Source organism: Vanellus vanellus (assembly GCF_965231255.1).
Source record: "Vanellus vanellus genome assembly, chromosome: Z".
Lineage (NCBI taxonomy): Eukaryota > Metazoa > Chordata > Aves > Charadriiformes > Charadriidae > Vanellus > Vanellus vanellus.
Genome location: NC_138908.1, coordinates 28,701,036 through 28,728,524, shown reverse-complemented (window position 1 = coordinate 28,728,524; position 27,489 = coordinate 28,701,036). Strand labels below are relative to the sequence as shown.

The window sequence follows — 27,489 nt, the reverse complement described above, 5'->3', positions numbered from 1 at the left end:
TTTAAGATACAAACAGGCATTTCAGTATCTGAGGGTTTTGACCTAAAGTGCAGACAAAGATCTGGTGTGATGCTCAGTAAAGACAGTAGAGAAAACATCTATTATTCTGGTGAGCTTCAGATTTAAGATGAAATGACTGCTCTCTGTGCTGTTGTTTCTTTTGCTGGTTAATAGAATTTGGCTATAGCATTTTGTGGGTTTTGTCTTTAGGAGGAAATGACATACTAAGTTAACAAAGGTTCAGTGAAGGAGGGACTGAATCAGATTTGTTAATATATCAATCTTTTGTTTCTTTGTTAACTGTTGCAAAGCGTGTGCACTCCTAATAAAATAGGGCTTGGACACATGCCAGCCAGGAATGGAGGTAAATTACGGAAGTGATAAATATGCTCCCTTCATGGGGACCAATACAAGTTACCTAAATCCCAGTTACAATTTCTTGGACAGTTTTCCCCTTCTCATTTATAACTAAACATTTGTAACGTACTGTGAAAAAAATGTTTTTGCAAAAAATTGTTCCATGTCCATACTATTTAATGAATATTTTTAAAGATTTTGTACCCTATCATGTAGTAAATGTGATCGTTCAGTGGATTTCTGAGGATGTTTACAAGTTGTAGGGAAGAGACTAGTAAAAGCTTGATAATAAACAGGCACAAAAAAGCCATGGTTCATCCTCATGTGTATTACAAATCACTTGCAAATTTGCAAATGCCAGCACATTTTGGGTTGTGCTGGCCTTGAGGATTTCATATAAGACTTTACGATCATAAGTGGTCTTTAAAATATTATTAAAATAATGTCTCAGTGTGAAAACAAAAAGGGATACAAATGCAATTTTTATGTTTGTTTTAATTAAATGAGTCATATTTTGAGAAAACAGAATTTACTAGAAGTTCATCTGTAAAAAAGAATAAACTTTTTTGCTGCTGTTTTACATACATACATACAAAGAACTTAAGAGGACCGATATACAATGTGAGTAGCTGTTTTGCTATACGTAATTTTAATCAGTAGGTTACAGGGTTAAATTGGTAGGTATTAGGGCTAATGTTGTAGGTATGAACTTTTATTTATATTTAGGTAAAAAAAAATTACCACATTCTAATTAGAAATACCTCTTCTGAGGTTATACTCTTTGATATAAGAACACTAAGGGTATCTGTATGTTTACAGTTGGTAAATAATCTAAAACTATTAATGCTAGAGAAAAGAAACATTTCTTTGCAACAGAGATAACTTTGTGTCAATAGGTACTGAAATTCCCAGGAATCTGATAATAAAAGCTAGTTGTCCAAGCACACACGCATTATCACATTTGTGCTATTTAAAGCACATCTAATTTTAAGTGGTTTTCTTAAAATAATCAGGAATAAATGATACTGGTCTTTAACCTTGAAGTCAAAAGTACATTCTAATAAGATGAGCAGAATAAGGTTTTTCATTCAAAATTACTTTCTCAGATCCAAAGTAAAACACTTTTCACATAAGTTATACTATGATGATTATCTAGTCTCAAGGTCTATAAAATAAATAATATTCTGGACTAAAATTAGGTAGCTGTTTCAGAATGCAGAACATTACACAGCCACTTTATCCACAATTTAACCTTATTATGTCCTTTGTACAGTATTCTGTAGGCAAAGGTTTTTTAGATTTACATTATTGGCAAAGCTTCAGTTGATAATGGAAATTCTTGATTGTAGTCAGACATGTATGAACACAGAATGATCTTTAGGATCCGGTGTCAAAAACATTTTTATTTTCATGTAGGTTATGAGATCATTTGATAAGCAATTAGGTGTAGCCATATAGAAAGTAAAGCAACCACTTCCAACATTTTCCCTCATTTCTTTTGAATAGGTCTGTCTTTTGCCTGCGTTCCTCTTCTGGACTGAAGGCTTCTGGTCTGAGGCAAGAATGACTTCTAGAACTGAACAGCAGCATCATGCAAAAAGTATGACAGAGGTATAAATACAACTACATTCAGATCTTAAGATTTCTAATACATGGGTTCTTATACAAGTTTTAAAGTGTTAGTAAAGCGTTGACCTTTTCAGATATGTGGGGTTTTCTTTTTCTGCATGTTGCTCCCTTGCTCAGATTTCTGGCTTTCCTGATCTTCCCTACTGGAGTTTAATAATGACCCTATTTAGTTGCTCAGCAGGCAGTTTTTAAAATTATGGGTTCAGCTACTGGATTCACAGGCCTCTGAATTCATAGGCTTTCTCAGTGTTGTCAGGAAGCTGGACAATATAATACATAAGGCTGGTAAAGTGACAGGGCTAGTCTTAGATGCCTTGCTAGGGGGCATGCACTAGCATTCTTGGTCTAGGATGACATTTTTCATTATATCTGCCTTTGGTAATAGAAATCTATCAGAGTCCCCTTCTGCTGCTTCTCTAATTCTACTGTGTCCATCCTGAGACGCAGAGAGCAATAGGGCAAGCAATACTCTAGACTTGGGTGAACCAAGGTTTCAGGTAGAAGCAAAATGACTCCCTGTGTCTCGTTCTTACTGCTGCTACTGATGGAGCCACCTTTTAGCCAGTTTTCTAAGCTGCCATTGCACACAGAGCTGATGATTTCAGAGACCTTTCAGTGGTTACTCCCAAGATCTCATTCCTAAGCGTAACTGCCAATGCCATGTTCTCCATCATGTAGGCATGGTATAGATCATTTCTCTCTAGAGGCATTATCTTACACTTCACCTATGCTGAAACTCATCTGGCACTTTTTTGCCCACTGACTCAGTTTTGTGAGTTTCTTGTGGAGTTCCTTACAATCATCAGACTATCTTGCAGAAGTTAACAGCACACCTGCTAAGATTTATAGATGGCTTGATGGAAACCTATCCAAGCAGAAGTGTCCCCAGGTAATAAGACTTTGGAAATGTTGTTATGAGGATCACTGCATCCTATATTTCATTCTTAAAGGCCTATTGTCATTAACGGATGTCAGTTCCCAAAAGTTTTGGACTTTAGATCTGGAGAGAGGCTGGATGCAGGCACTTGCATAGAGATCAGCTGCCGTGGGAGGACACAGAAGAGTGGAGTCTAGTTCACCCACAAGCATACTGGAGGCCTAGGACAGTTTGTCATAAGCAGTTCTAGGACATGTTATTAAACACCTTACACCCACTAATTATGGACATTATTTATGTACATCTATATTATATATTATTATAAAACAGATGTTCTTTATTATGTAGATGATATTCTATCTTATATTACTAAATATTACATATTTATTTTTATACATTTTCATAGGAGAAGTTAACTAGTGCAAACACAACTTACTTGTGTCAACTTCAGTCACAAGGATAGGCTTTGAGAACTGGATCCTGAAACCCCAAGGGTAATTGCCGGTTCCTTTAGCGATCTTCACCGTTCTTTCACGAACTGCAAAGCAGGAAAAAAGACAACCCTTGTTCCCTACAAGTCAAGTTCAATTTAACAAGCACCAGCCTGTTTAAAAAACTTCTGATCTGTAGGCACTGACAGTTACTGATTCTGCAGATGGCTGGGATGCTTTCACTATCACTCCTAGCTGTTTGGTGCTGCCCCTCTGCCAGCGTGTACCCCCCTCGTGCCATTACTGATCAAATGCCATTCACATTAGGGCAAAGACAGACAGCACTAATGAAGTGCACTTTTGTCAGCGGTTTAAGTTAAGTGTCCAGACTTTGCAATGAAGAGGTGGAGAAGCGTTCAGATATTCCACTCTACCGACAGTGTTCTAGGAGAGAAAAGTACTCCTGCTCTCTGTGCCAGACATCTAAGCTGCAAAAACAAAATACACTTTAAATTCTCAAATGAGTTTAAATCTGTTTCTTGTATTTTCATTCTTTTTATATTTTAGAAGGATTCTATCTTTTGGATACCAATTGTTTATTTTCCTTTTGTCCACCCTTCCCTGTCCACTCCCTGCTCACAATGCCTCCCAGTCCTCCAGCGCAACCCTCCACCACACTGACATCTCCTGCCACCAGTGGCTGTACCCATGTGAAATGTTTTTCAAGTCAGCACAATTTAATATGTAAAAGGATCATCCTCAGTAAAAAGGAAGGGACTGAAACATCTTTCTTATGAGAAAAGGATGAGAGACTTGGGTCTTTTTTGTCTAGAGAAAATAAGACTGAGGGGGGATCTTATCAATACTTATAAATACTTAAAGGGAGGGTGCCAGGGGGATGGGAACAGTCTTTTTTCAGTGGTGCCCAGTGATAGGACAAGAGGTAACAGCCAAAAACTTGAACATAGGAAGTTCCATCTTAACATGAGGAGGACCTTCTTGACTTTGAGGGTGGCAAAGCACTGGAACAGGCTGCCCAGAGAGGTTGTGGAGTCTCCCACACTGGAGACATTCAAAACCCGCCTGGATGCCGCTCTGTACAACCTGCTGTAGATGACCCTGCTGTGGCAGGGGGGTTGGACTAGATGATCTCCAAGAGGTCCCTTCCAACCCTGACCATTCTGTGATTCTGTGAAGATCAGCGTCTAATTGCCTACTTCCAACTTTTTCTCAGGGTCTATTAGTATTATTGTGTCTCAAATCATAGAATCATAGAATTGTCTAGGTTGGAAGAGACCCTTGGGATCATCGAGTCCAACCATCTACCCTACTCTACAAAGTTCTCCCCTACACCATATCCCCCAACACCACATCTAAACGTCTCTTAAACACAGCCAGGGATGGTGACTCAACCACCTCCCTGGGCAGTCTATTCCAATGCCCGACCACTCTTTCTGTGAAAAATTCTTTCCTAATGTTAAGTCTAAATCTACCCTGGTGGAGCTTGAAGCCATTCCCTCTTGTTCTGTCATTAATTACATGTGAGAAGAGACCAGCACCAACCTCTCTACAGTGTCCTTTCAAATAGTTGTAGAGAGCGATGAGGTCTCCCCTCAGCCTCCTCCTCCTCAAACTAAACAGTCCCAGCTCCTTCAACCGCGCTTCATATGATTTGTTTGCTAGGCCCTTCACCGGTTTCGTTGCCCTCCTCTGCACTCGCTCCAGCACCTTGATAACTCTCTTGTATTGAGGTGCCCAAAACTGGACACAATACTCGAGGTGTGGCCTCACCAGTGCTGAGTACAGGGGCACAATCACCTCCCTACTTCTGCTGGCCACGCTATTTCTAACACAAGCCAGGATTCTTGTTCTGGCTTGTTAGTAAATCTTATCCTTATGAAGGACTTCAGTGTAAATTTGAGTTTCAGAGTGTCTGCTTTTGATTGTTTGACTGTCTTACATGTTTGTTTAATGGAGGCCAATTTAATAATAACTTATGACAGCTGTTTTGTCTTCAAATTGTGCACAATTTTGAAGTTAGAAATTGCTTTAAAGGTTAGTTTAGTAGCAGGCCAATTGACATTACCTGTCTAAAAGAGCGTAGATACTTCAATACCTACTACAACTATCTTGCTGAACTTCTGAGTTCTCCCCTGGGAGAAGAGGCAATCAAAATGGCTCTCCAGAATATTCTCATATATTTTGATTTTTCATATCTGGAAATTTATAGGGGATGTTTGTTTTCTCTCATATTGTGAATGATTTATGAGTTCCAGCAAAGAACTAACTCCTGGAAAGATAGAGGGGTGTTTCAGTTTGTCTTAGTTCTTTGAACTATGCTATTATTCAGTAACTTAACATTTGAAAAGTGAAGTAAAACCTCCAATCCCCCTGCAAAAGTTATTCACTATATGTGTTTGCATGACAGGGTTTAAACTACAAATAGAACAATGCTTCATACTCATAGGAAACTTTATTATTTTCTTTCTGGAACTACTATGTCTGAAAGTTTCACGCAGAAGAGATTTTATGACCATTATAATACTTTATGTCCATAAATAGCTCTCTGTGATTTTGCTATGCTTGAAGAAGCTATAAAATTACACTGCTTCTACCCTTATCATGCAGCCAGAGATGAGGTTTAATTATGACCTTTTAGCAGTATCAATTTTGTCAAGTAATTACAGTATTTTGTAAGACAGCTGCTAAATTAGAATTACTTATTTGCATTTTTTTACAACCTTTTAGCTTCTTGGATTGCTCTTTTTCCTGTCTTCAGCATAAGCATCCAGCGCCTTCTCTAAAATGTTGATCCCCTGGAATCCTCAGAGTGCCCAAAATAAATACAGTTTTATGACATTTATTACCTGTTGCTTCAGCCAACTTACTTGCCACTGGTCTAGGCCTTTTGCTGAGACATCTAGGACTGTTATCCGGAGAGACATCATCTCCTCTGAAAACCCAGGAAGCAGAATGAAAGTTTTCTGTATAAAAACCTCTGTCCTCGTTTTCAGAATGTAGCCCCAGATCTACTGACCGAGCATCCTCTGAATTTACTGTCATGAAAATAAATCAAGTAAAAGTAATGTCAGTAGGGAAAATGCATGAAGAATAACAGAACTCAGCCAGTCAGCATGGAATAAGTGCCACAAGCTTCTTAACGAAGTTTGTACTGTCTGTACTTAGTTCTGAAGTTTTGCTGCTGTTAAAGGGGCAGTCTGCAAAGATGTCCAAATATAAGATCACAATATTGGATGCTATTGCATATTGAACTTGAATGCCAAGTGCAAATGGTCAAAACAGGAGCTGCAGCTCTTCAACAGAAGTCTGGTTTTAATCAATCGTTAAACTTTCTTATGTGGCCCATTTGATTAGGAAACCAAACAAGTTTTCTAGAAATTTAGTATGAGTTCAGAGCATATGGGAAGACAAAAAAGAAGCTGAAAAGTAACTGGCATGACTCACATAATGATGACTGTATTTGCTGTTTGCTTAATCTTAGCTCTTCCAGATGTGTGTATTTAGTTTTATTAAGAAGGAGATGAGGAAAGGATAGTTTGGTTGGTTTTGTTTGAGTTTTTTTATGGTGCTTTTTTTTTTTTTTATATAGACCTTCTGGCTTCTCCTAGGCTGTTGAATATTTCTATGATGTTACATGTGTTATCATGAGGATTTTCAGATTCATATTTTACATTATTTTACATTCACAACGTCTTCCAATGAGTTCACTGGGTCAAACCCTATCGCCCACCTTAACCTGGAGATGGAGGAGAGCTCTAACTGTAATTCTCTGCTGAAGGAAAAAGTAGTAATGTTCAGGCTCACAAGGAGATAGGACAGCAAGTGGCTGGCTGTGTGACAGGCAGGTTATAAACAGCAGTTTGTGGAGAAAAAGGCTATGCAATAGTATGACAACTTCCCAAGCAGGCCAGGAGCTGGAACTTCAAAGCTAAAACTGGATGGTGAAAGCTATATAAAAGACCATCAGAAACTGTGCTAACAGATAGACTGAACAAAATGCTTTAGTATAAATTGCCTGAAAGGAAAAAAAATAAATAATCATGTTCCTGTCAGTACAAAATGCCTGCTTTAATGCAGTTGGGTTTAATGCAGCTGGAGAAAGGATCTGTTTGCTTTGTTTATCCTGTGGTAGATGTAGCAATTATGCAGAATGATTTCCAGTTTCAAAACAGAAAAGATAAAAATTAACCTTTATTTAGTTTTGTTCAGCAAGTTACTTCCTGAGTACATCTGAATGGCAGTCTTTTTTTCACTTGGATAGTTTGCTTAACTGTCTCTATGCAGACAAATACTTCACATCAACTGGCTTTCTCCAGAAAGTATGAGATGGCATGATAAACTGTATAAAAAGATGGCATGATTAACTGTATAAAAAGTTACTGGTAAATAAACAAAACTAAAAAAACTAATAAACAATACTAGGCTCATATGTTTAAAGCACATCTTAGCTTGCTACCATGAATTTATAAATTAAGAAAACCTAGACTAGCACCAAGCAATTCAGTACAGCACAGTATTTTGCCAGTTTAATATCGAATTGTTATGATTGTAGCGGAGCTTAAAATGTGGCAAATAGGCAAAACCAGACAAACAAATGCTGCCTTGCTGGCATTATGGAGTTATGCCAAGATATTTCTTAAACGTCTTTTAACCTCTTCCCTCCTTGAGCTTTCAGCACAGATGACAAACCGAGCAGTTAATGAGTATCAGGAACAAGCTGCACTTAGGTTCTTCTCAGCTGCTGGAAGTTGCTGCATTTAAGGGGTTGATGCTTCCAAATGTCAATTAAAGTTGCTGCAAGTCTGCAAACACCAGGGAACAGCCTACCTAACAAAGCAAAAGGGACTGAAGCCTTAGGCCTGTAGCACACTATCCAAAAGTATTATATACTAGGATTTGTGACAGAATTGTCTGCTCACTCACCTTTCTGGAGACCACTTCAGGTTCATTCCATGTGCTACCAAAAAATTCATCTCAAGGAAAGCAATTCTAGCTCTTGCAACTTGGTCTTTTTTGGTTTGTTTGTTTATTATTATTTTTTTATTTTAGATTTTCTCATTGAAGCCAGCATGTGCCCGATCTAGTAAAATTTATGGTCCAGTTTTATATTCAAGGGATATTACTGCTGAAAACAACAAACAGTTTATCTTGGTGTATGTATCTTCTGGTATGTTTTTTGAGCTCTGGTGGTTTGACATGGTAACTTTCTCCTTGCCATGGACTTGATTCTGTCTTAGGGGCAAAGAATGGAACCTGCTGCCAATAAACAGCTTTTTTATTTCAATGTGAAATGTCAGTCATTCCTGCTGCTTTGTTAACAGGCATTAAAAACTTAGGGATTGACTCAGATGTCTCATGAAATTCAACAAGGCAAAAAAAAAGTGCAGGGTGCTGCATGTGGGTCGGGGCAATCTCAAGCTGGGCAGAGAATAGATTGAGAGCAGACCTGAGGGGAAGGGCTTGAGGGTGTTGGTTGATGGGAAGCTCAACATGAGCCGGCAGCGTGAGGTCCCAGCCCAGAAAGCCAACCATGTCCCAGGCTGAACCAAAGAAGTGTGGCCAGCAGGGTGAGGGATGTGATTCTGCCCTTTCTACTCCACTCTGGTGAGACCCCACCTGGAGTACTGTGCCCAGCTCTGTGTCCCCCGACATAAGAAGGACATGGACCTGTTGGAGTGGGTCCAGAGAAGGGCCATGAAGATGATCAGAGGGCTGGAACACCTCTCCTATAAAGGCAGGCTGACAGAGTTGGGGTTAGTTCAGCCTGGAGAATAGAAGGCCCTAGGCAGACCTTATAGCAGCCTTCCAGTACTTAAAGGGGGACTACAGGAAAGATGGGCAGGGACTCTTGATCAGGGAGTGTAGTCATAGGACAAGGGGTAATGGTTTTAAACTGAAAGAGTGTAGATTTAGGTTAGATATTAGGAAGAATACTGTGAGGGTGGTGAGACACTGGAACAGGTTGGCCAGGGAAGTTGTGGAGGCCCCATCCCTGGAAGTGTTCAAGGCCAGGTTGGATGGGGCTTTGAGAAACTTGGTCGAGTGGAAAGTGTCCTTGCTGATGGCAGGTTGTTTGGAACCAGATGTTCTTTAAGTTCCCTTCCACCTCAAATCATTCTATGATTCTATGATCTCAATATAGGTGGCTAGTACCATGTTAGATGCCTTAGGTTATCTCACTTGCCGTCCAGTTACTGCTTCAAAAAGGCATGGATACCCTGTAGGTCACATATCTCAAGACCCTATTGGTGATGCAGCTGGCAACTGACACCTATGTTTAGGTAGTGAATTGAGGCCCTGCTGATGTAGGATTTACCTCTTCAGTACAGAGACAGAATATATTTACAGTTTGTCTTGTATTGGACCTGCACTGAAGTCTTACAGCTGTCAGTCTTCTATAGGTTTGCATTTAACCTTCTTCAAAAAGGAGGTTATACATCTAAAAATAAAACTTTCTTACCAAAAGTAACAATTACAGCACAAAATATTTCTGCAAGGAAGTGCATATTTCTTCATCTGTACGAAGTACTTTTTACATTACTAAAATAGCAAAACAGGAGGCAAAGGCAGTGTGAAGTAAGAAGTACCACATATGTTCTCTACTAGACTGTGCAACCCTTGCTTGGGGACTCCATCTGCATGAAACGTAAATTTAAGTTCATCTTTAAAATTCCTTCCCATGTGATTTAAGCTGATGAGGTTCATTCAGGCTCAACCATATGGCGAGGTGACAGATTTCTTAATGAGACAGTTACAGGACTAACTGTTTCAGTAACTGGAGGGATAGTGAAGGACAATCTAGGCAATAAGCCTGAAGATAAAAGGTAGAGCAGGTGGTTATGTTAGGGAGGAGAGAAGGAATCCCAGCTCATCATGGCTTTGACATAAGCAAAGGAGGCATCAGGATTATGATTTTTGTTACACCCTCAAAGCTGCTGCTGTAAGTGATTACCTCTTGTCTGTGCCTTGAGCTTGTCTTAACATTAATTGCATATGGACAAGGATGGTACAATCAACTTTTTTCAGTCAGATTGTTTGCTTGGTTATATGAAGGAGAGAGAATACTAACTCCCATATTGAGAATAGTTCAACTGAATAAAATAAGCTTGCTCATGATAATAGCTAAGACAGAGATTTGGGTTATGAACTGAAGATCAATTTCTATAGCTTAAAACCCTAGCAGAGTGTCAATCACACGAAGGAGAAACAACACAGTTGTAGGACTGAAGTACTCACTTGATCCCTCAGTGATTGTGCTGTTTATGGAGCTTCCTCCAGTTGAACTGCATTTTTTACTGTCTTTGAACTGTTTCCGTCTCCTGGCCCACTGGTCTATTGCTTCTTCTTGGGAACTATCGCTCGCTCTGGTGTCTTTCATCAAAGGTAGCTTTCTGGTTTTATTCATTTCTGATTTCAAGTCTAAATTATAACCAGACATTGTTTGTGAGGAATGTGTAAGACAACTTAAGCGATTATACTCTTTAAAATTTCCACATTCTAACTACAAGAATAACCCAACCAAACATACAAATGAAAACAACAAATAACACTGAAAATACTCATAAAGTATATATTTTAGACTAATTGAGGTTTTGATGCAGAGAAAAGTACATGTGATTACTTTGTGGTAGTTGTATCTGTAGTTAAATACATACACAGCCATTCATATGGAACCATGTTTATGCAGAAACATGTAAATTTCTCACAGATTTTGTTTAAAAGTGTTCATACGTTTTTGAAGTGGTCACTATGTAGATACATAAAGTGCTATTTAAATCTTGCAAATAAAAGGAGGATGTACCTTTCTACTTTAGGTTTCTTTCTAGGTAGGGCAGTATAAACTTATTTGTTGTATTACTGTTTTAGCTAAAACAATTGGAAAACAGACTTTGTGTTAGATTCCATTCTGAAAATACAACTGTACCCACTGGCAAGGGTGGAGAGGGAGAAAGTGAGCCCAGCCTCAACAGGCTCCCTAGAGGACTGTGTAAGTGTTCTGTTGGCTCAATAGCCTCTTTCCAGCTTCAGTCAGATCTCCATCACAGACCTGTGTCACTAAGCCCCTTTTCCAGAGCAGCTGACTATTGCTGAGAGTCAGGAAACTGATTTCTTGTAGCACCCTTTGCATGAGTCTTTGTCCCTCTGATAATAATTGAATTCCCACAACACCAACAGACTTCTAGATTGCCTGGGCTCCTCTCTCCCATCCTGTTTACAACATCTGCATGTGTTTTTCTCCTCTGTTCTAGATGCTCTCACTCTTTGTTGAAAAATGCCACGTTTCCTTTCCAGTTTCACTGAATTACTGAGCACAGGAAGGCCCACACTGCCCCTTGTGCCCCATGTCTTGACTAAGTAGGATGGTATTCCCGTATTACAAGTGGACTTTGATTCATATTAATGACTTTTAAAACCTTAAATACTTATCCTTCTTCCTGGATGTACACATTTACTCATTTAAAGTAGGACCTCCACAGCATTGCTAAGAATAACACAAATAGAAAATCAAAATACAACCGTAGACCAAAAGAAGGCCAAAGTTACAGACCAGGTGAGGTGATAGGTAGGAGAAAGAACACACATAGATAATTCTGAGCAAGGGGCAAAAGGGAAGAGGAGAGAATAAAATCAAAATGCAAGAAATAGCTACATCTCACGTCTGTGCTGTGTGTTTAACTACTGAGGTCTAATGTAGTGGAAGTCAAGTTTTTTTAGCATGCAGGCTTCCTTCAGTGTCTTCTTTCTATACCTTGTTCTAAAGCGATTTCCATTTAATTAATTCTCTTTATTTTAGTATTTTAGATATGTATCTATATAGCAACATCTACCGATATAGTGTATCTATGTAGTGTCTATAGACAGCAGGTATTTTTGAAATTTCCATTACCAGTGCCATAGAAGACAACCTTCAAGGACATATTAGTATTTTCTGCAGACATTGTGAACTAGAGAGATTATTAAAAATTTTTTTATGCTTTTTACTAAGATTCTTGAAGACTTTTTCCCATGATAAGAAAGGATGCACTTTTCAATGGTACGAAACTCCTAATCTCCAAACATGTTGGAAACATTCTCTCCTGAAAAGGATGATACGAGTTATGTTTGCACATAACTTGATTAATATTAAAAAATTAAAATTAAAGTGTTTGGAGTGATATTTCAAAAACACACACACGTGTGTGTGTACATACTGACAATGTAAAAAGTTTACATTGTAGAGTGCAGTGTCCCAGTATGGCTTGCTTACATTTTTATTATTCAAAACACTCCTTTTAAATCACCAATTATGGGTATGGGTAGACGGATTACAGAAGGGAAGACAAGAAATTTTGTAAAAGATTAGCTACTAAAAGCAATTCTTTTTCATATGCAGTTTTCTTAACTACACAAAGAGAGAATAGAAGGTTAAATGATCCACTATGGTCATTCCATGACATGTAAAGGCTCATCCAGAATTAGGACTATGTACTTGGAATTCAGTAATTCTGTAGATCACATAGATGCCAAAAATAGATTTATATGATTTTAAACACTGATTAGAGCTCTGAGTTCCTGCCACATGGCAACTGCAAAAAAACCCTTGCTGTTTTGGTGTTTGCTTCTCTCACTAGATGTATAGGATGTGCAGGATGTGTTGACTCTTTAATGTAGGGAACCCACTTCTTGACCAAAGCTGCATTAAAATTTTCCTGGTTTTTAAATTTTTATTGAAGTTACTTGGCTCTACAAGATGGCTCCTAGGATCCTCAACACAATAAATGCATATTATAACCAAATGGCCAAGCATACCAATATCATCTCTTTGTAAAGTTATAATACACTTTCATTTTCCCAAGAAAGATGTCACCAAAGCACTAAAACACCTATGCAAAAGATGTGTAAGTGATATTAACTCCAAAAGTCTTACAACACCTACCTTTCTGACTAATCTGTTTTACTGATAATGGGGGGATGTCTGCATTCTGATGAAAATCTTCTTTCATTTCAATCTTTTTCTCAACTTCATCAGAGCTGGATTTGGCTAACTGAGGTAGTTGCTGTACTCCAGGCTCTCTCTTTAAGCTATCATCAGTTGACTGTTTACTGCAAAAGTTCTCTGGTCTTTCCTTGACATTTGAATGCTCTGTGAAATTCTCTTTGTTTTCTGTAAATGCCGAAGAGGTAGATAATATGGCAGCCTGTGCTGAATCATTATGGTAATCGGATTCAACAAGGATATTCCCAGATATGTTTGGTATCTCAGAAAAGCTTTCTGATTCATTATTTATGTCATGCTCCTCAGGATCTAATAGCAAGGATGACAGCAAGGATTCTTCTTGTATACTACAGGGAAGTTTAGGCTCTTTTCTTACTGCAGAGCTGAAAGAATCGGGTATCAATTTAGTGTCACCTTGGATAAGTCTTCGTTCTAGTTCTCCAGTTATCACGGTCATTACTGACCCTCTTCTTTTCTTTGTTACCTCAGGCTCTGCAGGGGGTTGGTGAACATTTTGCTGTAAACCTGAAAGTTGCTTTGGGGTGCTTTCTGTAGATGCATAATTAGTACTTTCCTTGTCATTAATAAATTCACCCGAAGGTCTTCTAGAATGTGGAAAGACATGTACCAGCTGAGCTTTGTTCTGCAATTCAGCATGCTTCTCTAGACGGTTGTACTCTGGTGTCCTTTCATCTAAAGCATCTTCAGTAGACTCAGAGTCTTCCTCCTGTATGGCTAGGTTTCTCAGAGGCACCTCATGCCTGTTTTCTTTTTTCTCATTTATAGTACCACTGGAATGAAGACTCTCCATCAATGTTTCTTCTGTTTCTTCATTTTGCCCTCCATAGTCTGCATAGTCATTCAGTAAACAAGTGTCATCTAGACTTTCTTCAGGCTCAGATGGATAAATGGTAATATTATGATCAAATGATGTGAAAGCATACTGATATGAAGACTTCAGACCTCTCAAACTTTTCAGTGAGGAGGTCAAGTCAGAACAGTTAGAAAGTTCTGTATAGCTGGTATGAACATATGAGTTCCTGTTACAGACATCTCCTACTTTGCTCTCCTTAGGCAACACTTTTAAGGATGGCAATGAATAAAAGCCAGAATCCCTTCTAGGGTGAGCTGGTAGGGGTACATCAAGGGTAGTATCGGGGAAAGACTTTCTTCTTGCTGGTTTTTGCCCTGTGTCTCTGCACTTGTCACAGTTATTTCTTTCTTGACTTAATACATTGTTCTTACTGATACACTCCTTCCCAGTGTTTGGGTTATTCAAGGTATTACTAGCTACAAGACAATTTGTATTATTTATTTTTGAGAAAAGTATTTTATCTTTTGAAAAATCTTCCTTTTCATTGGCGTGGTTTTCATAGTCATTTTTGCTATGTTTACAGAAATAATTTTTTTCCCCCCAAATTCTCAAAGCTGTAGAGAGGCTGTCAGATTCCTTTGTGGAATCTGACAAAGATACTCCCTCTGCAATTGTATCCAAATGCATTTTGTCACAGTCAGCAAATTCTTTAGGTGGAGGGAGAAGGGTACATCCATCTGGGAACGTATAGTCTACTTTTTCATGAAAGCTAAAAGATGACTCACAATCTATATTGCAAGGTGCCTCTGTTACAGAATAGTCTGTTTCACTCCAGTACGTGTCTTCATGTTCCCTGTTGCAGGTTTTGCTCTGTGCCTGTTCACCAGGTTTGATGTTAACCTTTAGATTTTTCTTTCTGCTGGTATATTCCACTTTAATTTCCTTTGCTTCAATGTTCATTTTCAGGGAGGCATTTTTGTTTATGGCAGTTCGAAATTTATGTTTAGAGGATCCCTTACAATTCCCTTTCTGTTCTGCTGAATGGTCAGCTGAAGGACACTGGTACTTCGAACACTGGCTTTTCTGGTATTGTCTTTCATGACAACGTTTATTGTTCTTTGAACTTTTCCTTTTTTCAGCTACAAGGTTTGTTCCAGAATCAAGCAAAGAAACATTCTTAACTTCTACTTTCACATTAAAAGAACCATATTTTACTTCTGCAGTAATTTTTCCAGTAGCCAAGCTAACAAATTCTGCAGAGTCTGGCTTGCCCCACAGTGTAATTTTTCCTGTGGATGAGCCCTCTGATTCACCAAAAGTTACTGTAGCTAGGATTTCGTCTTGCTGAGGAGAGAACATTTGAGGATTGTAGTTCTTTTCCTTCTTTCCTTCTTTTTCGCTGTCTGATACGTTATCAAGGTCTCTATCTTCAGATGCATCTGAGCTACTCTGATTCTTGTTTTCATGATATTTTCCATTGTCTTCAGTACCCTTTACATCCAGTGGCTCAGTGAAGTGAGCCAGAGACTCATCTGCTTTATTTTCAAGGCTTCCTACATTTTGCTGGCATTTACAAATAGGTGACAACTGTTCATCTAATTTAAGGTAAAAAAAAGAAAAAAACATTTTTTTCCCATGATTTGGTAAGCAGTATCACAAATGTATGATTAGCTTTGAGACACTTTTCAAAGAAAATGCCTATTTTATCTTTAAGGTGTAGCGTATGTTCTACAACATTCTGTTTTCATTTCAATATTAACTTCTTTTGTCTTAATTACCTGATAAGCAATGTGAAGTCAGACGAACAGGGTAGGCCATGTTAACTCACTCTGATTGGAGAAAATTAATATATCTATACTGTTTCTTTTCTCAGAAAGTCGTGCAGTTGTTAGGGAATAAGGTATTCTATTTGCATATAGAAAGATCTACCCTTTTTACTTCCATTACTCCTCTCGGTATTTACTTCGTTCCTGTGAACACACTGGGACAATCAATATCCCATTGCATGTTTGCAGTTGGGGGCACATTACGTGGAACTTGACTTTCATAATCCTTTTACAGATGAGCAAACAAAGGGATTAATGAATACTGTCACAATCACACAGCAGATCAGTGGCACATTGCCAGGAGCTGTGAGCCACAGCTCCCCGTTTGAAGCAGAAGAAAATACTGTTTCCTGGCAGGAGCTGTACTAGGCAAGATTTCACGGCATTCGTACAATTACATAAAATTCTGCCTTGCTTGGGCTTTTTTTAGAATAGTTCATGTGCATTAGAGGATAACAGTTTACAGTGACATCTACCTAAGTAGGATTAGAACAAGCTGTTTAACTCAGACAACACTGAGAAATTGACAGCAAGAACACTGAAAATTTGAAGCAATTAAACATCAACATGTTTGGAAAGACTTTGCCAGAAATAGCTAGGATAGCAGCTCAACTGAAATAAAACAACTAGCCTCATCAAGACATTACTTGGATGTACCCACACTTGAGTGTAAATATTTCCAATTTGACAAACAGCTTGGGGCACAAAGATGGATTTCTGTCTTGATGAGTAAATGAAGAATAACCACCTATGAGTCTGATGTTTTTACTTCAAATTAAACATTTCTGTAAACTTACATTCTCTGGAATCAGAGCTCTTTCTGCCCTTGCAGCTTTTTCTTCTTTTCCTACTCATTTCTAAGAACTGAGGGCATCTGGGTTCCGCTCTTCTGTGTGGGAGAGAAAACATTGGATAATGAGGAAGTTTCTCTGGAATAATTTTGCTCTCTAACTCTCTCAGGCCCTCTAACTTGGCTTTTCTCCTGTGTAGGAACTGACTGGTTATAATGAAAATTAGAAAAGTGCTAGAGCAGGTACTAATGCGTCAATTTTCTTCTCTTGGTCATTTGGGGCCAAATTTTCAAAGTTTTCCAAATAGCTTAAAATCAAGGTCTGATGATCTCAGCTGTGGGGCCTGAATCAATACTCTTTGAAGTCTGTGGGAGGTTTGGGCAGTGGCTGACCTTTTCTAGCCTATGATTTTATCTGATTCTGATTTTTAGGGATTAATATTTTGTTTTAAGCATTCATTTTAAATTCAATCTTACCTATATATATAATGAAATACTGAATAATAATTGTTGTTTCTCTTGAGAAAAAATCAGACAATATAAGAGAATAAACGGCCTCAGCTAGGACTAAATGCATATCTGAGCTGCTTGCAGAGCAAATCAAGTCCAATCTGTATCTCACAGTTTGGGTTGTTCATTGTATTTGTTTGTGTGAAGATGAAAATTGTCTTAGATGATTTTTTCATCTCATAGAGAAACTTGTTAAATGTAAGATTAACTGTTAATGCTGGCTTAGTATTGAAGACCTACCCCGCTCAAAATTAAATGGCAGTGGAAAACTCTAATAATTATATCTTTAATATTATTATTTTCATAATATCAAGAAAATAAAAATTAAAAAGTTTATTTGTGTTTCTCCATAGGCCAGTGGGAAATTTAACTGTCTGAATTTCACAGGCCTTAAGAAACATAGTATCAAACAAGGCTCAGCCCAGGGAAAACATTATGGCTGCTACTATTTGTGTACATTATTAACTTGAAACAAATGAAGAATCCCTAAACCCTCAACTAGGAGCTAAGCTTTGCATCCATGTTTAGTCAGTCGTTTTCTTGCAGCTGATCACTGAAGCGAGACCTTAAATTTATATGGAACTGAACAAAACAGCTAAAATCCAGAAGTCCTCTATCATTCCGATACTGCGATGGGACTGAATACTGACAGAAGTCATTGTAGTGATGGAAGACATCTGTATCCCATGCAGCAGGGTTGTTATGTAGAGGCTATTTAACCAATTACAGTTGCTAGCATTTTCTGGGATTGATGTTTCCTTGAGAAATAGACAAAAATTTACAACTGTTTTTTGTTGGGGCTTTTTTGTTTATTTGTTTTTTATTTTTATTTTTTTTTTCAGTATTGAAATATAATGAAAATGGTAAATTTCCAAAATAAGTCAATGTGTAGGTTTTGCTTCTCTTTGTTTAATCCAAAGATTTTCTATTGTATTCTAAATGACCTTGGAAGAGATAATTCACATTGTTTGAAATTAGAAGTATATGAACTGCTAATACTTCACTGGGATAGTCTTGAAAATCAGTACAGGTATGTTGGGAAAAATCAACCAACTGCAAGTGTTATTAGTCATAATCACCTTCAGATGATCGTTCATCAGTACATCAAATACCTCACTGTGGAAAGAGCATGAGTTAATTTTTCAGGCTGTGAACTTACCTGGTGTAATGGGGGTTTATGTCTGTTGTTATAAAAATGAGGATTAGGATAAAGCTTTTTAAATCATTGCATTGACATTATAAGACTCATGTTAGATGTCACTATATGCAGTGAAACATAGCTAGCCAAACAACTGGGAAGAAATTCTTTCAAGACACAGTCATTGTCTTGTACTTCTGAAAACTTTTTAATTTTGTGTGGGGCTGAATATGCCAGTGCACAAACACATCCATTAGTTGGCTGCAGAAGTGCAGGCATTCTCCCCTCTCTTTTTGGAAGACACTCTAGAGAGACTGAAAAGTTTTGTACTTATTTCACAGCAGACACTTTGGAATGTTTACACCATCGATTTTCAGGATTAAACTATACCTCTCTGTTTTTTTTCCAGGTGTCTTTAAGTCAGAGCTTGACAGACAGCCAAAACTGCCAGCTGAGCTCTGCTCTCAGTGGGAAGAATGATCTTAAAGCCAAAGACAAGGCTTTAAAGGACACAGAGGCAAGAGCCGGGACTGATATTTATCCATAGTTTTGGATATGAGGCAGTGCCTGTAAGTTCCAGACAAAAATCAATACTCTCTTAAAAAGTTATGTATGCAAATATGTTAAGACTATCAAACTCACATTTAGAGATGTCTTATGCTATGTGAGATTTGCAGACTGGCACATATATTTATGACAACGGGAACAACAGTCTAACAAAGCTTCATAATCTGATTGTGATATTTGAGGTTTCAGTTATATTTCATTAAGTTGTAATTGAGAAAATATTTTTATTTCTAGGAATTCTCTCAATTCAACCTAAGGAAGATGCCACAAACTCAGTTCTTTCCCCTTCCCCTTCCCTCTCCCACCTTCATGGTTGTCTTTCCAAAATACTTTCCTTTGTTATATATATTTTTGTCTTTCCCCAGGGATTCAACTTTTGGTTTTTTTTCCCTATCCTATGGTCAGTAATGAAATGGTTAATCTCAATATAGGAAATGAGATTGCTAAGCTTCTTTGCTAAAATGGTGTTAAAAATTATTTGCAGAACAAGAACAGCTGCCTGTTTTATTCTAGTCCCTCTTTACATTTGACAGTTAATTGTACAGCTCTATGCACTACAAATTACTTAAAGAAAATCTGAATTTTACAGAATGCTGAATGCACCTTACAGGCCAGGAATATATTTACTACATATAGTCTTTAACGCCTTTTTTAGGGAAGAATAATAGGTATGACTGTAATCAGATAGCAGTGGATTTGCATTAATGGCTTTGGGGATACAGTTAGCATGGTTCAAGTAGGATGGAGCAGTAGAAAAGTGAAAAGAACATTGAAAAATGCCAAAAAAGAAAGAGGAAACACAAGAATAATGCTGGAATATTAAGGAGACAGAAAGTGTTGTGGATTGATTCAAACAAAAATTATATTCATTTATGTTTCTCCTCATAGGTGTAAGGTACGTTTTTGCCAGGTTTTGTCATGGCAAAACATCATACGTCTTTGCAGAATAAATTCTAGGCCTGAGATGGTCACTAGTCCTACTGCTGTTCAAATAGCACTGAGTGGCATGGGACAATCTGAAAGTACTGCAGTAGAGAGCGTTGCAGGTAGATAGTACTGCATGTCTGGATTGTGGAAAATGAACTAGTACCTTCTAAAGCTTAATAATCTGAGCATGCAGATGTGAAACCATCAAAACCATCAATAGAGATAGCTACGGGTCAAAGTTGCTCATAGTGGTAGGATTACAGCTTTTGCTGTGTTGTCAAAGATGAGACGTAAGACCTAGGTGAACAGGATGATTAAGCTGCTTTGTTTTGGTTTTTTTTTTTTTTTTTTTTTTAGTTATTTCTGTAATTGGTACTAAGTAGATCAAAACTAGAATGTTTTCACTGTTTATTTGTGAATAGACTACTATCTCCCAGATGTTAATTTTCATATTTATATATTATTCATTTTAGATTTTAATTATACATGCAGTGCATTAAATTATTGATATATTGATATTTTAAAGTAATTTTCAGGTAAACATTGGAAAGAACCTTTATGATGCAAATAGTTTTGTTGTCTCTACTACATTTCTGTATGTTAATGTATGCTTTATCCTCTAAGGCTTACCACACCAGAAGAGACACCGCGCTTTGTTGCTTTTCACTCATCTTTTCTATGCATGTTTGCCTTGCATTGTCTTTCTCTGTTCCTGCTTTGTTGGTCCTACAGCTGAGATGTGCTAACAGAATTAGGAATCTCATCACCTCCAATCCTAGTCACATGAGTAGACCCATTGACCTGAGTAAGGATTGGTTGTATGCATCAGGACTGCAAGGTAAGATCCTGCATTAGGTACTATTCTGTCCACGGCTGGACATTAGATGAACACTAGTCCAATTAGCTTAGATGAGAATGGAGGCACTCAGCAGTTTACTGGATGGAAGCCAACATCTACTGACATAGTGCTCTACGTGACAGATTATTCTTACTACAAACAGCAGCGCTTGGTTTAGGTCAGAATAACAACTTCTTAATTTTGAGTGAAAGATCACCCTAACATATAGTTAAAGCTCTGTCTAGGATGTGTTCATTTTCACTGTGAATAATATCCGTAATAGTATTTCTTTCAGGATAACGCAGGCGATGACAAGCTTTGTGGTAATAAAGGCAAAAAAATAGTCTAACATATACCTCTCAGATCATCTTGTTAGGCAGGAAAAGTTGCCTTAAAAATGCTGGTTGGAAGTAAAACTGAAAATACCAGAGTTATTTTACTTCACTTTTAGATATTTGTGTAATGGAGGTCTTATGTGAAAACATGTGTGTTCTTAAGTTTTCTAAACAAGCATGTTCAGTGAACCTATATAGTAATGAGACACTGGCAGAAAAGACAAACTAAAAAAAGGAAAGGAAACCGTGGAGAAAATATTTAGTAATGTTGAATCGGAATTCTGTGGTGACACAACACATTTGCAAAATATTTAATGTTCTTTCAGGACACTATTAATTACCTGTTTAGATGGTATGTCTTATAATTTCAGTACCTTATGTCATAGAAGGCATGGCTATAAATGTATTCAGTGGCAGCTCACTGAATACTTCCCCACTGAACCTTATACTGTTCACAGAGGGCAGAAGGATGATGTCACAGAATGCCCAAACAAAGCTTTCTGAAACAACAACCTTCTACTGCTCTTTCCTTCCGTATTTCAACTGCGTCAAACTCTTCTGATTCATTTCCTCCCTCTGGATACAGAATCCTACTTTTGTTTCCATTGCCCTCAATAACCTCAACTATGCTGAATTTTGTTCTTGTTGACTTCCATTCTGTCTCTTCTTGTATTTCTCAATATTCTTCTATTCCATACCAATCTTTGCTTTGACTTTGCCCCTCAAGTTACCAACTATGTTTGGCCCAGTCTCTCACTACTTAGCTCCTCTCCTCCTACAAAATTATTCTTAAAACTTGATTTTTCCTAGCGAATTCTTCCTTTGACTTTCCTTACTGATTGTGTTCTGTGGCATACTGCCTGTACTAGCTTTTATGCATTGAGGCAGATGCCCTGCAGATAATTTACTTTTAACAGAGACAATGTCATTAGCATGAACTGTGGAGAGCCTAGTAATTCCATACAGACACAGGCAAAAATGGCTTATCATTGATTTACCTCTTATTAACTTCAATCAAGTATATCTTATTCAAGTACGTTCCATTTTTTTGCCTTTTTTCTAAAAAGATTCTCTAAATCTCTTTATCAAACTCCCACTATTACCTTATTGGAATAATTTCTGAATACCCATTTCTGCCGTACTGTTGCCAAAGAACATATTTTATGCCAAACACATGCAAAAAAAGCGATGTGTTATCAAAAATGCCTGTCTTAGTAGTGTTTTTTCCTCTCTGCCTCAGCTGGTCTGTACCTTATTTTCATTGGTTATAGTTTTGTCTATATGTTTTCCAGAAAAGACTGGTCTTTAAAAATGTCTTTGCAAAATGTCTAGAACAAAGGAAGCAAGCAACCATCTACAGGAGCTGTAACAGGACCCTAAAGTATTTAAAAAAAATTAATTAAAACATTAATTATATGGCTGCAAAGAATCAGCTTCCCTTCAAATGGAACTCAGTAGTTATCTGGCAGGATCCAACCAGCTATAAGAATACCACATCCATATGAAACACTTAGAAAAGCATAGCCAGACAAAGTGCTAAATAGTTTTGACCAATCTTTTTTTAAGGAATAAGGGGTATACTATTCTCACCATTATGTTACCTTCCTGCAGGCAGAGTGCTCTTCACTTCAGTTTTAAAAAATGCTAATAAAGTAGCAGTCAGTCAAATGTTTTCAAAATTATTATAACTGAGAATGCAAATGCCAGCAAAGTCATACTAAAAAATAGTTCAGCTATCATAGGCTATATATGCACAAGCATTTCTGCCTTTTTAGGGAGAAGTCAAGTCATAAGTCCAGCTTTCAGTTCTTAAATTCTGCAAAACCACAGAAAAAACTAATTTTCTTACAAAGCTTCTGCCTACTTACTAAGCCAATCTTGTTTTCTGTTTAATTATTTTGAACTTTTGCCACAAGAAAAAATGTATTAATAAGTGCATGCATTTATTTCATATTTCGGAGATGTTTCATTTCTGCATCATCATTGTTCGTTTCTACCCTCACTTAAAGATATGCACTGTTCTCCACTGCAACAAAATGGAGAACCAGTAGGTAGCCTCTGTGCTGTAAATGGTGCATACGGAGATCATGCGACGATTTTAACACTAGTACTGCATAACAAATATTTCAACTTACTGATCAGATTTTACCAGTGGTATCAGTTTAATGCAATGGATGTTTGTGTATTTATTATCATCTATGTAAAAAACATATTTTTAAAAAATGGCAGAGAACATACTTCATTGTGCATTATATCTCTGTCGTAATGGATAAAATTATTTCATCTTCAGCAAAAGTTCTGATAATATATTAAAAAAATTCCCATGACTTGCCATTTCTGTTTACATTGTTGGATCTCTGCTATTCCTGTTTTAGAGACCAAAGGAAAAACTGCTAATTTGAATCTCCTTCTCCAGAGACATTCAAAACCTGCCTGGATGCATTCCTGTCCAACCTGCTCTAGGTGAACCTGCTTTGGCAGGGAAGCTGGACTAGATGATCTCCAGAGGTCCCTTCCAACCCCTATCATCCTGTGATTCTATGAACATTAGCTGGATTAGTCCTCTTCTTGTCAGTGAGTTTGTCTTTCTGATATTTAGTGCACTATCTTGCATTTTAGTCCATTTTAATTTCTGTTTTGGCATGTAATTCATGCTTTGTCAGCATAAAACATGAAAGCAGGTAAGTGAAATAACCTTCCAATGTGATGGGGCAACTGGTCATGAAGCTAGCAGAAATCTCACTATAATACAGGACCATCTCCAATAATGAAATCTAATATCTATGGTCCAAGATGTTACTGTCAATGAAGTACTACAATTCTTTGTCAATCTGAATTATTCAACTTTTTTGAGCTTCAGAATTGTTCACCCATTATAACAGCAATAATGCAAATCCAAAATCTTTGATTATACTTGACTCAGCTCACCAGAAGAAACCTGTGCCATAGTTGTACACTATAACAATTTTCTTTGAAAATGAGGTAGCTTTTTATTTTGAAAATGCCTATGACTACAAAATATAAACTACAATTGAGAAACATCTAATTTCTCATAGAATGAAATAATGGTAAAAAACCCTATCCTAGCTGATAGGATTTGATTTCAGGCATCTAAAATTGGGAAACTAGAAATACCGTATTTTCTGACTATGCAGTTTTCAGGGTCACTTTCTCCAAAAGAACAATTTGCACTGCAGTAATTAGGAGCAATTTGGGTTCAGAATGACAAAAAATGGGATTTTTACTATTTCATAGGCTCTTTTTTAGTTTTAGCAGGTACATTGAGAAAACGTCTACAATTCTTCACTGAACTGGGAAAGCTCCAGTGTTAGGATGTTTCTCTCCTTAAAAAGAAATAAGAAAGTACTTTACTAAAAGGTAGCTTAGTATGCAGGATGATGAAGTGGTAGGAGAAAAACTTTACTATCCAGGCTTATTTAAGTGCTGCAAAATGAGTCTGTAAGCTTCTCTACTGAACAATATGTAATATTCCTTCTTGACTAATAACCCTGTAGTCTCATCACAGCATGCCACATCAGAAATGTTAGTTGCAGAAAGACAATACAAATAACAAACTGAAGTTCATTCAGGTAGGCTTTCACTTCTAAAATTATATACTACTACACTTTTAGTCCCTATACGCTAAAATGACACAGTCTTACGAATCAAAAATCCATCAAAAATCCCTATCATTTAGGAAAAACATTATTTACTCACAATCAAAAATACATCTGAAAAATCCCTTCTATTTAGGAAACTATCATTCTTATTTATTCAGAAAACTAGACTTATACTGAACTATAATTGACATTCTTCAAACTTTATCCACTGTATAAAAACCTCCAGAAATCCCACATTTTACAAAAGCTATGTGTTAGAACAATTAGTATCTACAGAATACTACCTGACAGGGTGTCGTTTACAAAAAAGGGGGGAGAGGGGGGAAGAAAAATGTTTGTACTTACTATGAGCCAACATTCATTTTCCTCAGATACTTGCTTGCTATTATGGCCTCTCTGTGAATAGTTTGCTTTTCTAAGCTCATGAAGGATGGGCTTGCTGTCTTGCTAAGGCTTAATAGGATAACAAGTTCAATTTTTTTTTTCCTTTGGACTTATCCACTTCTGTACTGTCAACCCCAGTCAGCAATGATATGCTGTACACACATATCCTTCTAATCACTGAAGCAATAAAGGACTACTAGTTCTTTAACTCTTAACAGCTAAAGCAGGTAAGAAAAATAACTCAACCTACTGGGGTTTTAGAAAATGTCAGGTTTGCCTGAGAAGTCTTAATCAACCAGATTACCTAATTAAAATTAAAGATAAAAAGAGGGAGCAGTGTCGTTCACAGTCTTGCTCCACTTCTTTTTCTATTTCTGTCTCCTAAGCTCAGAATCAGATTAGTATATTTAATTCCATGAAGCATCACGACTGGTCTACCTTTAATCAGCCTGTTGACATCCACCCCTTTTTCCTTCACATGTTGTAGAATTCAAGATAATCGTTTACCAACTTGGCAATATTCCTACAGAAAACAAAAAATATAATGTTCATGCTACAGCATCAACACTAGAATGATTTTATTTTACATGTTTACTTATATCAAATATGTAAAATGAGATAAAAGAAGTATGCTTATAGGGACTGATGCAAAGTTTGTAAATATCTCACAATCAGTATTGTGCTTAGATGAGCTTACATGAGATGTCATTACATCACATGAGCTTACAGCTTGGTTAGTAGTATCAATTTTGGTTTGTGTTTAAACACTTCATCTCTTTCTTTTCCACTTCATTAAATTACTGTTTCTATTACTTGTAAATTATTCTAATTTAAAAAACAGATAAAATACAGAATATTTACAAATCGTATGCTGAATAGAAGTTAATTCTCATTAGTGTACAGGCAAACTGGGAAAAAAAGGCATCTCCAGAATTTTCTGCTGTGTACATCTACATGTAATGAGTATTCTTTTTGCTCTAGTACCATTGTAGAAGCAAGGGAGAAGAGAGTGAGATCATTATTACACAGTGTGAACAAAACCTCTCTATTTTTAGTGGTTTAAGGAATACTGGTTTTTTTCTGTACCCCATTAACTTAGTGGTAACAAATAGCTTGCTTGAAAAGCTGCAGTCTTTTCAATACAGCAAATAATCCAAATCTTACGAAGGTGCTGCCCTGACCATACTCCAGTCAGAACCACTACAGTCTGTTTAATTGTTGCTAAATTTAATGTGGCACTTTTCTAAATTGCTCTAGTTGCTCAATAACTACAGCATTTGGCTCTTCAATTAGATATTTCATATGTAATCTGCAAACAGGAACTATCCCTCACAGAATTCCTATGCATAGGTATTTTCAAAATAAAACTCAAGCCTACAACCAGGTCAAATTAAGCAATAAAAACCCAGGAAAAGTTTCACTTTAAATAAGAGATTAAAATTATCATAGTTTTCTTAAACAAGGGGTGTTTGTCATCTTCTCTGTGATTGGTTCATCTGTTGGGGAGGGAAAAAAGAAAAGAAAGTTGGTTTAGCTTTTGAAAATGTATATATATAGAAAATTACTGCAACGCCAGAAGTTATTAGAAATGTTAAAGCAGTAATATCTGAGTTCGAGAGTAATAAAGTGTTGTTTTCTTTTTCAAACTCTCCTTTTTCTGCTTTTTTCATGCAGTAAAATGATTTTTTTTTTCAAATTAATTATTAGCATTGTAATTGCAGATAGATATTATTTATGCAGATTCTCAGTAAAAAAATAGTCTGATTCTTAACATCAGTATTGGGTATGGACACTTTCTTCTGAGTTTGAATTACAAACCCACCTCTATAGCAACCCACTGTAATTTCCTACATGAAAAACTAGTATTAGGTTGGTTCTTATACATGTATTTTTAATTACCTCAATATGATAAATTATTTATCTTTATGGTACATGTGCTTTTTGGATTATCCTCCCTCTTCTATGTGCTCCTCATTCCTTCCTTGTTCATCTCTCTTAATGTGCAATCATCATAGTACTAGTTAAAAATTCCTTGCATTGCTTAGCTTCCACCGCTGTTGGCATACTGTCCAATGTTCTCCTTTACTTGTATGAAGAACCTGCAACAAGGCTTCCTTCTCTCCCACAATTGTTTAAAAGATTAATTCCACTGAAAACATGCTGTCCTGCTGGTAGCTGTAGTCCATGACAGCTTTTCATATTTCCCCTTCTCTGTAAAAGCAATTTTTTAAGGGAAGTAGTGTCTTGCTTCCTTCTCACTTCCAGACAGCTCAACAGATAACCTGATTTTCTCCATTTGTAGGTATAGCTGAAACAAGGGAGAGAATGAAGCAATGTAGTGATTTGTCAGCTGTCCCAAGTCTGTCAGAAATGCTTCTTGCCTTAAAGTTTGGTTTGTGCTGCCTTAAAAAACAAAAAGGAGCTGCTGAGCATAGTCTGACACTGGACG

The 27,489-nt window shown here is 37.1% G+C and overlaps 1 long non-coding RNA gene across 1 annotated transcript; it reads right to left on the bottom strand.

The window, feature by feature from the left end:
• Window positions 1-15,504: 15,504 nt before the first annotated feature.
• On the bottom strand, window positions 15,505-27,401 carry LOC309683092. The gene is made up of 4 exons (XR_014270187.1): window positions 26,940-27,401; window positions 25,479-25,563; window positions 16,729-16,820; window positions 15,505-15,700 (listed from the first exon to the last, which is right to left on the bottom strand). It is a non-coding gene; the product is annotated as an uncharacterized lncRNA (long non-coding RNA).
• Between the last annotated feature and the right edge of the window lie 88 nt (window positions 27,402-27,489).